This window comes from Hipposideros armiger, unplaced genomic scaffold (assembly GCF_001890085.2).
Source record: "Hipposideros armiger isolate ML-2016 unplaced genomic scaffold, ASM189008v1 scaffold_10, whole genome shotgun sequence".
NCBI classification, from domain to species: Eukaryota; Metazoa; Chordata; class Mammalia; order Chiroptera; family Hipposideridae; genus Hipposideros; species Hipposideros armiger.
The window spans coordinates 2,970,472-2,983,191 of NW_017731360.1; the positions used below are offsets into that span (position 1 = coordinate 2,970,472).

The following is a 12,720-nucleotide window of genomic DNA, read 5'->3' on the forward strand; positions in this document are numbered from 1 at the left end:
TTGGTCTCTGCTTTGGGCTGTAATTATACCGGCAGGATGGTGGTCATACTGGCTTACTCTTCCTGATCACAAGTTCTAATGGCTATGATACGACGCTGTGATCAATAAAAAGGGAGAAATTACTTGATGCAGGTTGTACAGGAGACAAAATCTTACCAAATGTGAGGCTTGTGTAGAGGGAAAATACTAAAAGAAGCTTTGACCATGAGATGGTTGGGAACCACTTATCCAGTCCAACGCTGTCATTTTACACATTTTACAGCTGCGGAAATGCCATTTCCTCAGGGGGAAGGGAAAGGGGTTTTCCTCAGGTCCCATGATTAAGTTAATGGCAGAATACCAAGATGGTCATCATAAGTAGCTACCGCTTGTTGAATCTCACTGCGTGCCCTGTGCCAGGGCCCCAGGTGCTGCAGGAGGACAGAGCTTTAGTCTGTTTGGTCCCATTGGATCTCTAGCATCTAGCCCAGTGCTCTGCACATAGCAGGCACTCCATAAATCTTTGCAGAATAAAAGAATCATCTCATTTTATCATTGCAACAATGGTATATATTAATAGCCCCATTTTACAGATGAGCAAACAGATCCAGAGAGGTTAGTGACTTGCTCAAGGTTGAAGAGCCAGTGAACAGCAGAGTGGGGATATAAACTCAGGTCTGTATGACTCCCAACTCCATGATACTACACTACAGTATTCTGCTACCCAGCACTCCTAACACCACATGATGACAGAGTAAAATAAAGCGGTGCCCTGCTTATCTCAATGGTGGTACCCCATCACCAGGTGTGGGCCTGGCACTCAAAACTTGCCATACACAGGTCTTGGGGCTTGGCCACAAAGAGAAGCCAGAAGTCAGCCAATAAGAAGGATTTGCTGGGTTTTAGATACCTGAGGAGCTTTTTGGGGTTGAAGGCCTCCTCCTGTGATGGGCAGACCTGCCTATACCTCGTCAAGCAACCATCTCATGCTGTTGTGACAGGCGTCACTTTGTTATGGCAGCGCCATCTGCCAATATGCCCAGAGTTAGAGAGCCAGCAGGAGAGTATGTCATTGTGTGTGTGCGTGTGTGCGTGTGTGCGTGTGTGCGTGTGTGAGAGAGAGAGAGAGAGAGAGAGAGAGAGAGAGAGAAAAAGAGAGAATAGTTGCATGTTGGTGTCCTGATGAGTTTTTCATTTCCTCTGGCTGGCACCTTTAGTTTCTCTTCATTACCTATTCTCCCCTCTTTCTCTTCCTCCTCCTCTCCTTTGTTAAAATCCTATATTTTGAATCAGCTGAGAGTCTCCTGGGGATGGGGATGGTGTTGTCAGCTCCTAGTGATTCATCTAGCTGATAATTAGAACTCTGGAAAACCCAAAACTTATTTCTGTCAGAGTCAGGGCTTCCGGAATCCCTAGGCTTTTCCCTTTGTCAGAGAGGAGAGCTTGGGGGACACGAGCCTGGCTTCTTTGTGCCTGACTTTCTGTCATCCACTTCATCCGAGCTCTGTAACTGAGGTTAAGTATGAGCACTCTTACCCACCAGGTCCTGTGAGAAGCTGTTACCACACTCACTGAATCACAGGATCCCACGAAGTGTTATCCCTCTTTTGACAGCAAGAGAAGGTTAAGGAACTTACACCAAGTCACTCAGTTTGTAAGGAATGCAGTAAGAATTCAAATCCAACCACTTCAGAATCTGCCAGAGTTGGTTCAGATCACAGCTCTGCCATTATAAGCTGTGTGTCTTTGGGTAGGTTACTTCCCGTCTCAGAACTCTAGCTTGTCATCTGTAAACAGACTCCTAACCTGATGTCTCTAAAGTCTTTAACATAGTGGGTGACACAACAGTGGGAGCTGTTTTGATTACTATTATTATTCAGCCCTATTAGCTCACAGGACACCAGGCATTCAGAGAGACAAAGAGATGGACACAGGAGGAGGCATCCAGACTCTCACTTATACCAACTCTCATATCCTGGCACTGCCTGTGCGGAGATGACAAATACGCATACGCGTAAGTCCCTGGCCACACGCCCTAGAAAAACCCAGCAGTGCACACAGGCTTGGACACGTGTGTCCACACATGGATACAGGGTGACCCAGGGTATAGCTAGCTGGAAAGACACCCAGGAGTCAGTCATATGCAGCAGGTACCCTGCTCACACCCCTGAGACAAAGGAGTGGGGCCATTGTCGCTGGTGCTGCTGCCACTGAGCCCTCCTAGCTGCTGCTGCATGCCAGGGGAGGGAAACCAGGCTCTCAGAGGGCCCCGGTGAGTCACCAGCCTGATGCAATCCCTTTAAAGGGCTCATCTGCTGGTGCAAGAAGCTGATTCATGGAGGGCGTGGTTGCTGGAGGAGGAGGAGAAAGGCATCGAAACTGCAACAGGAGGGGCTGAGGTTAGGTGGCTGGAATCGTTAATAGGAACTCTTCACTGTAAACCTCCCTGGTCAAGACTCCAGGGATCTTCAGGTTGAAGCGGGGTTTCTACAAAAGCGAGGGGCCCAGAGGGAAATGTGAGGACTGCGACTGGAATTCCTGTCACTGAGTCTAACTGCAGCTCTCTATGCACAGAACTTCAGAAACCGATAAATGGGTATCAAGGAAGAGCTATTTTTCTGATACACTACTGGCCGACCTTCCAACTGCTGGAGATTTCTCCCAATCCAGCACAGCGAGCGCAGGGCACGCGAGGTGCTATGGAGTCGGGGCGGGGGCGGTGCCTCAGCCCGGCCCAGCCTCTTCTCAGACATAGATAAGCAGTAAGTACCGCCCCTTTAGAGTTTTAGCCTCCAATCGTTTCACAGATCTCGGCCCAGACCCCATCCTGAACCAATCCGCAATCGGAATCTGGCCTCTTGCCTGAAGGCTTCCGCCCATCGTCAAGATGGTGCCCAATCCCAATCGGACGAGGGGCGGGCCAGGGGCCGGGGCGGGGCTGCAGCTGGTGCCGGGAGGAGGGGGCTGTGCGTCACTTCCGTTGTCAGGTGGCGGCGCCGCAGCCATGGAGGGAGGCGGCGGCGGCGGCGGCGGCTCGGGCGGCTGCACTGGGAGGCGGCCGTGAGCGGCTCCCACGCCCCCGGCCCGGCCCCGGCCCCCCGGGACGGAGCGCCGAGCAGTCCCGGCTCCGGGCTACGGACTATGGGCGAGCAGCGCTGAGCACCGGGGGAAGGTGAGGGCGGGGGTCCGGGAGTGGGGAGCCGGGCGGGGGGTGCGTGTTGGCTGGGCGGGCCTCAGCGGCGGTGGTGGTGGGACCGGGGTGACAGCCCGAGGCTATCCGGCTGCGACAAAAGTGGCAACAGCGAATGCCCCCTCCTCTTCTGGGGTCTGCAGTTCCCCGGTGGCGGGGGCTGCTGCGCGCCGGGGCCGCGGTAAGCCTCGGTCTCGCCGAAGCCCTGGGAGGTGGACACTGCCAGCCTTGCCCGGAGTCACTCGGCCACTAAGTGAAGGCACCGGCGTTTGAGCCTGCCAGGTTTTTCCCAAGAGACACCCTCTGTCTCCCCATGCTTCTCTCCTGCTCCGGAGAGTGACTTGAAAGTTAGAACGAGTCCCTAGGGAGGGCCAGGCAGGGCTTCCTCCGGGAGCCCTCACCCATTGGCACAGGCACCATCGCTTCTGGGAAATTTCTCCTCCCAAGCGGCGTTCAGGTGCGGATCAGAGCTACCTGCTTGCCAGTGCTACGTTTGGTCGGCCTTTTCCAAGGAGAGAGCCTGTTGCTGTGGCCACTGTTTCACCTGCCATGCCGGGTCAGGCCCGCCCATTCCCACGCCACTTGGCCCCACCTTCCAGGCTGGGGTGTTGGGATTCCCGACTCCACGTTCTCTGCCCACCCCCACTCCCTCGGTTTGATGCCGGTTTGTTGGCGGAAGGAAGAGATGACAGCCGCCTTCTGTGGCAGAATAGACTTTGCTCTGTTTTAAGTCACGGGAGGAAACCGGTTGGCTTTGCTTGGTTTTGAGAGCAGTGGGGAAGAGGGTAGTCACTCTGGGCTGGGCCCATTTCCCTCTTGGCTTAGTTTTCATGAGATAAGGAAGAGAAGAATATGTAATTGTAAGGCCAAAAGCATCCTTGTTTGTAAACAGTGTTTGTGAGCTGCTCCAGCGCTTTAATGGCCCTGCTATGCCAGTTGTTTGCTGGTTGGATCTAGACAGTCTGGAGATAGACCTCATTCATTCATTTATTCATTCATTCCCCACATGACAGTAACAGTATCTTTGCTTGGAGAGGCAAGTACCCTATATTATAGTGATTAAGACTGGGCTTTCGAGGCAGCCTTCCCGAGTTCAGATTCTGGCTCACAGCTTCCTAGCTGTGTGACCTTGGGCACATTGTTTAACTCTCTGTGCCCCAGTGTTTTCACCTCTAAAACAAGTTGATAACGCAGTTGTAAAGATTTAAAGTTAACACATGTAAAACACATAGAACTCGGGTCTCAGCATTCCAAAACACTTCCTTATGACTTCAAAGGATCAGTGCGCAGGAGCATTCGAGTCGGCAGCTGCAAGGCGACACATGTCTGCCACATAATAAGCATTCAATAAATATTAACTGTTATTCCTATTTCAAGAAGCCCATGGGGGCCGACCGAGTGGCTTAGTTGGTTAAGTGCGCGCTCTGAGCAACAGGGTCGCTGGTTCAGTTCCCGGCCCGAGCTGAGCTGCTGAGCTGCCAACAGGTGGCAGGATGGCTCAGCTAAAAAAAAAAATAAGAAGAAGAAGCTCATGGTCTAATAAGAGAGACTGACCTGTAAACAAATAGTTGAAATGTGGTCTACAAAGCCAGTAGCAGCAGGAACAGAATGCTGTGGGAGCCCAGTGGAGGAGACTGCTAGCTCAGCCTCGGTAGCAGGAGGGTCCTGAGAAGGCTTAGCCAAAGCTGTGATGCTAGAGCTGCATCTAGAAGGATGGGAAGATTTAGCCAGGTGAGAATGAAGGGACGAGGTGTTCTACTTAGAGAGAGACAAGTAAACTCATAGTTTATTCCAGAAACCTCAGGTTGTTCAATATGGTGGTGTGAAAGTCGACATAGTGCAAGATAAAGCAGTATAGAGTTGACAAGAGAACGCCACATTAACAATTCCGGACTTTGTGCCAAGGGCCACGCGGAGCCAGTGAAAAGGTTTTAAGCAGAGGAGTTTTGTAAGTGGGTCTAGTTTTAGAACTACGTCTCTTGAGTCTCAGCAGAGGAAGGAAGGAAGAGAGGAGAGACTAAAGGACTGGAGAGCTCTTCAGAGGCCATTGCAGGCCTCTGAAAGAAGAGAGTTGGTGCTGGTGTGGTGGATCTTTGCTGAAAAAGCACTTTATGCAACCAGTGGCAGGTGACAAGCTCCCTTCGTTGCCCTGGGCTTCTCTGCCTAGCACAGAAGTGACTGGCGCATGTGCCCCTCTCTTCCTGAGCTTGCAGGTCGCTTGAGCAGCCAGGGAGGTAAGGTTGCCCTCTCAGAAGGCCAGTTGGAGCAAAGCTGCCTTTGCTCCCTTGTACCTTTAATTTGACCTTTTGGGAAGACAGCAGATTGTAGTGGTTAACAGCCTGCGTGGCTCTGCAGTCACACAGACCTGGGCTCTAACCCCAGCCCTGCTGGTCACTAGAGGTTACTTATTCTCTCCATGCCCAGCTTTCTCATCTGTGAAATGGTAACAGAGCCCCTCCCTAGTAGGGCATTTATGAGGATTAAGAAAAATATTGCAGGTTGAGCATTTAGCACACACTGAGTAAGAAATGCTTGGAAGTGTTAGCTGTTATTACAGGCCGCAGGAAAGAACTTCCAAAAATTAGTTGATGCAATTAGTGGCAGCTGGAACTGTGTCCCACTGAGCTGTCAGAAGTGTCCTGAGGGATCACAAGAATTTTATTGTATTCTTTGTGAAAAGGAAATCAGTGGGGAGTTTACCCAGTCTCTATGGGAGCCATTTGGATGATTCAGCTCAGCTCTTTAAAAGAACCATTTTTTAAAATAGAAGTAGGACGGCGGAGAGAAAAAAAAATTGTATTTTAAAGTACGAGGAAAAGTATTTAGAATTTCTTCTGTGTGTGCCCCTATTAGAGATCCTAGTCTGGTGTCTGAATTAGTATCGTCAGGAAGCATCTCATGCATTGATGTGTGTAGTGGCTCAGAACCCAGAACTTGAGTTCCATACACGTGAATGGCTGGGGATGTGCTGGGATTAGAAGGAGAACAGAGAGGCAGGCAGCAGGGACAGATGGGGCAGGCTCCTAACCAATGAACACATGCATAGAGTTAGGCAAGTCTCTCCCAGAAGTCTGTGCAACATGTAGTGGGAACCCAGAGGAAGGAGTGATTCCCCTAGGAGATGAGGAGGAGGTTGGGGAGAAGTTGGGATAGCTCTTGGAGCTTACACTGGATCTCAAAGGGTGAGTAGAGTTCTCTGAGGGCTCATGCAGCACTCCAGGCAGGGGAGCAGCATGGCACGGTCATGGGTGCCTGCTGGTATGTGTGCACTTTAGGAACCACGAGAGGCTCTAGCACAGGGTGTGAAGGGACCTGGCTACAGGACACGCTGGAGAGGTAGGCACCAGTGCTAAAATGCTTGAGCTAATTATTCTGTTGGTGATGGGAGTCTTTGTTTTCAGTGGAGGAAGCACTAGACCTGCATCTTCCCAAAAGCACTCTGGCTGTGCGTGGAGGATGGACTGGGGAGAGAGTGAGTGTGGCGTCCCCATAGGAGGTTGTTGCAATAATGAAAGGAAGGACTAGTGGGGGCCTGGATCAGGGCAGAGGCAGTTGGAAGGGGCAGAGGAGAGGAAGGGTGGAGATCGGGGCTGCTTTGGGTGAAATCAACTGGACTCTGCGAGTGTTTGGAAGATTAAGGGAAGAGCAGCGGTAGCAGATGACCCCGAGGTTCCTGATTTAGGTGACAGAAGGAATAATAGTGCAGAGATAGGATGGCTTGGGAGAAGACAGTGGCCAGTGAAATCTGCCAGCTCCATTCAGTAAGCCCAGAGCACACCCTCACGGGACAGCATCAGTTGTGAAGTCAGTGGCTCCCTGTCTGGCTTAGGGCCAGGCTTCCCTCTGATTTTGCCTGAGTCAGCGCCCGGGAGAAGGGCAGCTTCCCTTCCTTCACCCTTTCTCTGTCCAGATTTGCCCAGGGAGGTGAACTTCTTTAGCATTTCAGAAACTCAGGTGGCTGAGTCTGAAAAACTCCCGTAATTTCTGCAGCCTTCACATGGTCCTAAAGAGCTGCCCTTCAGTTTGGCCTTATCCACACTGATTCAGCAGGTGACAGACTGATGGGGTCTTGGACAGCAGCTACCCTCCAGGGAAAGAGCTCCCTGGAGATCTTATCTAGTAGGAGACCTNCTGAACCTGTTGTGTGAGCTATCTCGCTCTACCCTTAGACCAACCTTGGAAGGTAGATATTGTGCACCACTTTGCAGATACAGAATAAGTAACTTGACCAAGATCTCATCACTACTAAATGATGGTGCCAGGCTTTGAATCCAGGTTTGGCTCGCTCAGAAGTTCCCAGACAGTGTTGGGTCATGTAGGTCAAAATGGTGATCCCCTTCAGCCCAAGGGTGATGGGGCCAGGCATAGGATAGCTAGGGCCCCCAACCCTTTCAACCCCAAGTACTATACAAATGTTTCTATTCGTTATGACAGGAAAAAGACCAAGACACGTTACTCTGCTGCCTTAATGTCCTGTGGGCAGAGGCTCTTTCTGCCCCCCTCCTGGGATCTGCCGCAGGTCTGGCACACAGCCCATAACGTGGCAAATAGGACTGAGGAAAGGGATGGGTGGGAGCTCTGTGCTCACTTTCAGGTGCCGGGTGCTCACAGAGGCGTAGGGTCCTGCCTTCATTAGACACTGCCAGAAGAAAAGTCCAGAAGCCTGCACAGCTTAGGAACTTTTTGTTTGTTTATTTGGGGTTTTTTTGGTTTATTTTGACAGAGGAAACATGGGGGTGGGGATCGAGGCTGCTGACAGGGACAGCTTGAATATTGATGTGTTCGGTTCAGCCTGGTCCTGCAGTGTAGACATAGTCCTTTGGCTCTTAGGAGCACAGAAAGAAGCTGCTGACAAATCGCGGCTACCAGCTGCTGTTGTCACACATGCACACACAGCAAGTGCTGCGCTGGGTCAAGGTCTGCTGTTCGTCCTTGCAGGGACTGCCCTTGTACTCCACCTTCACTGGTTTGGTTGCAAGGTCACCCATCTCTCCAGGAACCCAGAGCAAGAAGCCTAGGATGAGGTTGAGTGCAGAACTTTCTGCACAGGTGGGCAGGCCCCACAGCTGCCCCTCATGCTTGTGGGGGTTGGGAGATTCAGTCTGGCTCTGTGCACCTTTAAGAGTCCGCTGCCCGAGGCCATGCATCTGAGCGCCTATGTGGAGGCCTGTGGGGATGCTTGTGACATGAGTGATGGGCCAGGCTTCAGCTCCTTTGTACTTGGGTGGAGCAGAGGAAAGACTGAGCTGGGGAGGCCTCAGTACCATCTCCCTTTGCAGCTCACCTCCTTTTGGGGTTGGTGGTATGTCCACCATTTTGAACTGTGCCCTGCCCGGCTCTACCCTGCCCAACTCTCCTGTACCCTGTCACACTATGCTCCTAGACTTGGCATCATGGGCCTTAGAATCATGTGTCGCTAATGACCCGGCCTTCATTGCTTTTTTGGGAGAGATGGGCTCACATTGCCGAGCAGCTTTGGGGTCACATGACCTTAACCCCAAATTGACAGGGTAGGGCAGGCCTCTCTGCCTCTGGGCATGCCATGGTGGCTGTCACAGAGCCGAGGCCCTCTCATGCTGAGGCCCACAACTTGCTCCCTTGGCTGGGCCAATCAAATGGACCCCTCTGCTTTCAGGATTGAGGAGTGCAAGCCTGTAGGAGGCAGGGCTTCCAGGCTGGGTTCTCTTTCAGTGCCTCCCACCTGGCCTCCACCCCTCACCCCTATTGTGGTCTCACTGAGCTTCCTGTTGAGTCCAGATTCTAAGGGAACCATCGCTGACTTGAGGGAACAGCACACAGAATAGCTGACAGATTTAAGGCTCCAAATTTAAATCCTTCTAAGCCAGGATTGCTGAGTTTCTGGGGAGCCAAGCAGTGGGCCCAAGAAACACCAGCAAATGGCTGCCTCTTAGCCAGGCTGGGCCAGGGCCCTTCACCCCCGCCTGAGGACCAGTATCTCTGGAGGGGCCTGGCCCAAACTCCTTCTGAGACCAGGGTAGCTAGAGCTTCCACATCGTAGATCTCACTATAAAGCCAGGATCTCTCTACGTGGCCCCGCCATGTGAGCATTTGTGGACCATTTGCAGGTGTGTCTCTGGAGGGGGACACTTGAGGAGGATTTGAAAGTGGGGCACACCCTCCCTGTGCATCAGCAGGGGAGCAGGGAACAGGAGGATCTGTCCCCAGGGGTATTTGCTCACCTAGCGAGCCTGCAGCAGCTCCTCATGCTGCTTCCTGTACTTCCGCCAGCTCTGGGTGGCATGAAGGGATATTCAGGAAGGGAAGCAGCCTCGCTCCCACTCCCCCTGCCAGCAGCATCTTTTCCCGCTCCCTGCCCGTCTGCTCCCATCCTTCTGTCTGCCTACATTTTGGAGCAGTTCCCATGCCGTTTGCTTGAGCTGAATCTTGAGTGGGGTGGGTGGGGTCAGGCTGAGCCCACTCATTGTCTGTGCAGCAGCTGCTCCCAGCAAACTGTTGTCTAGACCATGCCTGTGCGTAGGCACCCAGGCAGTGTCTACACAGAGATGCTGAGGCCTCCGCGGTGGTCTCCAGGGAAGGAGGAAGACAGGCCAGAATGGCATGGAACCAGCTGACCTGATAAAAACCAGCACCAGCTGTGGGAAGCCGTCCAGCCATTCCTAGAGTATCTGCTGGGACAGGCACTGGGGGTGCATTGGTGTTTTGGTTTTTGGGTTTTTTCCTTGTGGAATTTTTAGTCTAGTGGTGAGGGAAAGATATTAAGGATATAAATACACAAATAGTAAATACATAATCACAAAAATATGGAAATTGCTGTGGATGAAAATTACAGGATACTGAGTGAGACTAACTGGGACCTACTGCTGGTGGGAATATCAAGGAAANATCAGTCTCTTTTGAACCTCAATTTATTTTCCTAGAAAATGTTGTGTTCTAGGGGCAGGGGGTGATCGGTTACAATTGCGTATTTCAGAAGCACTTGGTAAGCTATAAAGTGTTGTACAAAAGTTAATGCGAGGGTGTGGGCCTCCTAGTGGGTTCTGAGTCTGAAATTCACCCCCAGAATGGGGCCCAGGCAGTTTTTGAGGGGTCTGTCTATAAAGTGCAGACCCATAGATCATCTTAGTTGGATCGTGTATTCCGATTTCACGCTGCTCACCTCAGGTCTCCCATTTCACTCCAGGTATAGTCAGTCAGCTAAATACACAGCTGGGCCAGAAGTTCTCTTTTCTGGGGGAAGCAAGAATGGTAGAAATTTTTCTGACCGGCAGAAGGACCTTCACATTACAAACCTGGAATGGCCAGGAGGACCTGTCACTGGTGTGAGGGGCAGACCAGGCTGTCACTCCCACGCTCCCACATCTTGCTGCAGGAAAGCAGATCTTTTAGGTGGACTCAGCAAAGAGGGGGCTGGCCTGTCCCTTCACCTGTGAAGGGGTGGGCCCAAGCTGCAGGCATGCTGTGAGTGGGTTTCATTCCTCAGCGGGGGCTACTCTCCAGCAGCAGGAACTAAGCACAACCTCTGGCCATCAGCTAGCCTAGAATGCAGGCCTCGGGCATCCAGACGTTTCTGACATGGGACTTTTCCTGGACAGACTCTTCCCAGCACCACTGCAGCGCAGACAGCTACAGTCTCTCTGATCCTGGATTCTGTCTCCTGCCATGAGCTGGTAGACCATGGTACTTTCGTCTGGGCCCCACTCCAACCCCGGCCTCTGGTTGGGTGATCTGGATATCTGTCCCCTGCCCCAGTGTGGGTTTTGGTGTCTTCTGGGTACACAACAAACAGTCCTACACTCTCTGTTTTCTCATTCAGCAGTTTGCCAGACACCGCGAGGGGTGCAGGGGAGCCAAGGTGAATTGGGGTTGTACCTCAGGAGAGCCCACAGCCTGCGGTTGGGGGGAGTCAGACAGATAAACCAATGGTTACAGCACAGCAGGAGAGGACAGAGGTATGCTCAGGTGCTCTGGGAGCCGGAGGAGGAAAGGATTTGCAGAAGGTGACATCAGTGAGGACTAAAGGAAAAAGACAAGCCAGCCAGAGAGAGGAGGGCAGGGCAAGGGTATTCATGGCACACTCAGGGAATCGTGAGTCATTGGCATGGCTGGATTTAGGGGGCACATAAGGGCAGCGAGGCTGCAGAGGTAGCCTGGGTCTGGCCAGGTTCACTGAGGAGTTTGTTTCTTCCTGAAGACCATGGGAGCATTGGAGGCTCAGGTCCCCGAGCAGAGACGCAAGTGCAGTCTGCTGGAATCTGTCCAGTCCAGTTACACAGGTGGCTGGGGGGGGGGGGTGTTCTGATGGAGTCGCCCGGCATCCTTCCTGATCAGCCTCATGGAGAGCAGTGCCTCACCATCTTGAACCTGGTGCCAAGAGAAACACTTTGAAGATGCGCTGCAGAAAGACGCCACCAGGTGGCAGACCTGGAGATTGCACAAAGGCCTCACTTTTTTACCCCATTCCTTTAGCACAGTGTTTGGGGTGGGGAAGGAAGGGGACAGTCAAGGCTGAACTCCCATTCATGCCAGGCTGGCTCTGCCCAAAAAGTACAAGATTCCAAGTTCTGCCACTGTGGGCTGTGTACCCCCCCACCAGAAATGCCGTTGAATCTGTGATTCTGGACAGCGGATTCCTCCAGGGTCTGGGGAGCTAGCCATTCCAGCAGGGCGCTTATTCTCCCCCGTCTCAGGGCACCTGAGTGTCAGTTACAGACATCGTGACCCTTCATCCCCAAACACTTTAGCGTCTGTCACCTAAGAACAGACATTCTCCTATATCCTGTGTTATTCCACAGTGCAATTTTCAAACTCAGGAAATTTAACATTGATACAATGCTATTTATCTAACACACAGCTCTATTCAGGTTTTGCCAACTGCCCAGTCATGCTCTGTATAACTTTTCCCCACAGGATCGCCCGTCACTTTGCTCATCGTATGGCTTTAGTCTCCTTTAATCTAGAATAGTTCTTCAGCCTTTTTTTAAACTATCTGACATTGATGTTTTTGAAGCATACAGGCCTATTTTGTTGAATGTCGCTCATTTTGGGTTTGACTCATGATCAAATTCAGTTTATGCATTTTTGGTAAAAAAAAAAAAAGAAGAAAGTAACGTAAGTGTTGTATCCTTATCAGAAGTAATGTGATGTCAGTTTGTTCTGTAATTGGTGATATTAACTTTGACCATTTGGTTAAGGTTGCAGCTTGCTTTTTTTTTCTAATTGAGGTATATTTACACACATTGAATTTCACAGATCTTTTAACTGTATAATTCAGTCATTTTGACAAATGCACACACCCAGAACTTATGTCCTTCAATAGTAAAAAGGGGTAGTTTTACAGCCCAGTATATGTGCTTTGTCCCCCTGCCCCAATCCTGCTCCTAGAGAGCTTGGACTAGAGGCACTAGGTCTTAATTCCTTCAACTGGATCCATTTGGGGTGGCCTCCTCATCCTGTGGATGGTCCCTCACTGTGCCCTGAGTTAATCAGCTGGTTGCTCCAGCCCCTGCTTCCCCCATAAAGCAGTGAGCAAAACAAGAGGGTGAGATGCTGTGTGCCTCTGCCCGAAAGAG

The 12,720-nt window shown here is 51.6% G+C and overlaps 1 protein-coding gene across 2 annotated transcripts in view; it reads left to right on the top strand.

Annotated features, from left to right (window-relative positions):
* The first annotated feature begins 2,368 nt into the window (after nucleotides 1-2,368).
* Nucleotides 2,369-12,720, top strand: part of STK40 (serine/threonine kinase 40) — a 44,799-nt gene continuing 34,447 nt past the window's right edge. Inside the window, exon 1 of one of the 2 annotated variants that reach the window (XM_019658476.1) lies at nucleotides 2,369-2,741. The gene's annotated coding sequence lies outside the window, so the exon portion shown is untranslated. Of the gene's footprint in view, nucleotides 2,742-2,974; nucleotides 3,152-12,720 lie in introns of those variants that run through there. The other variant, XM_019658466.1, reaches the window with a different exon arrangement.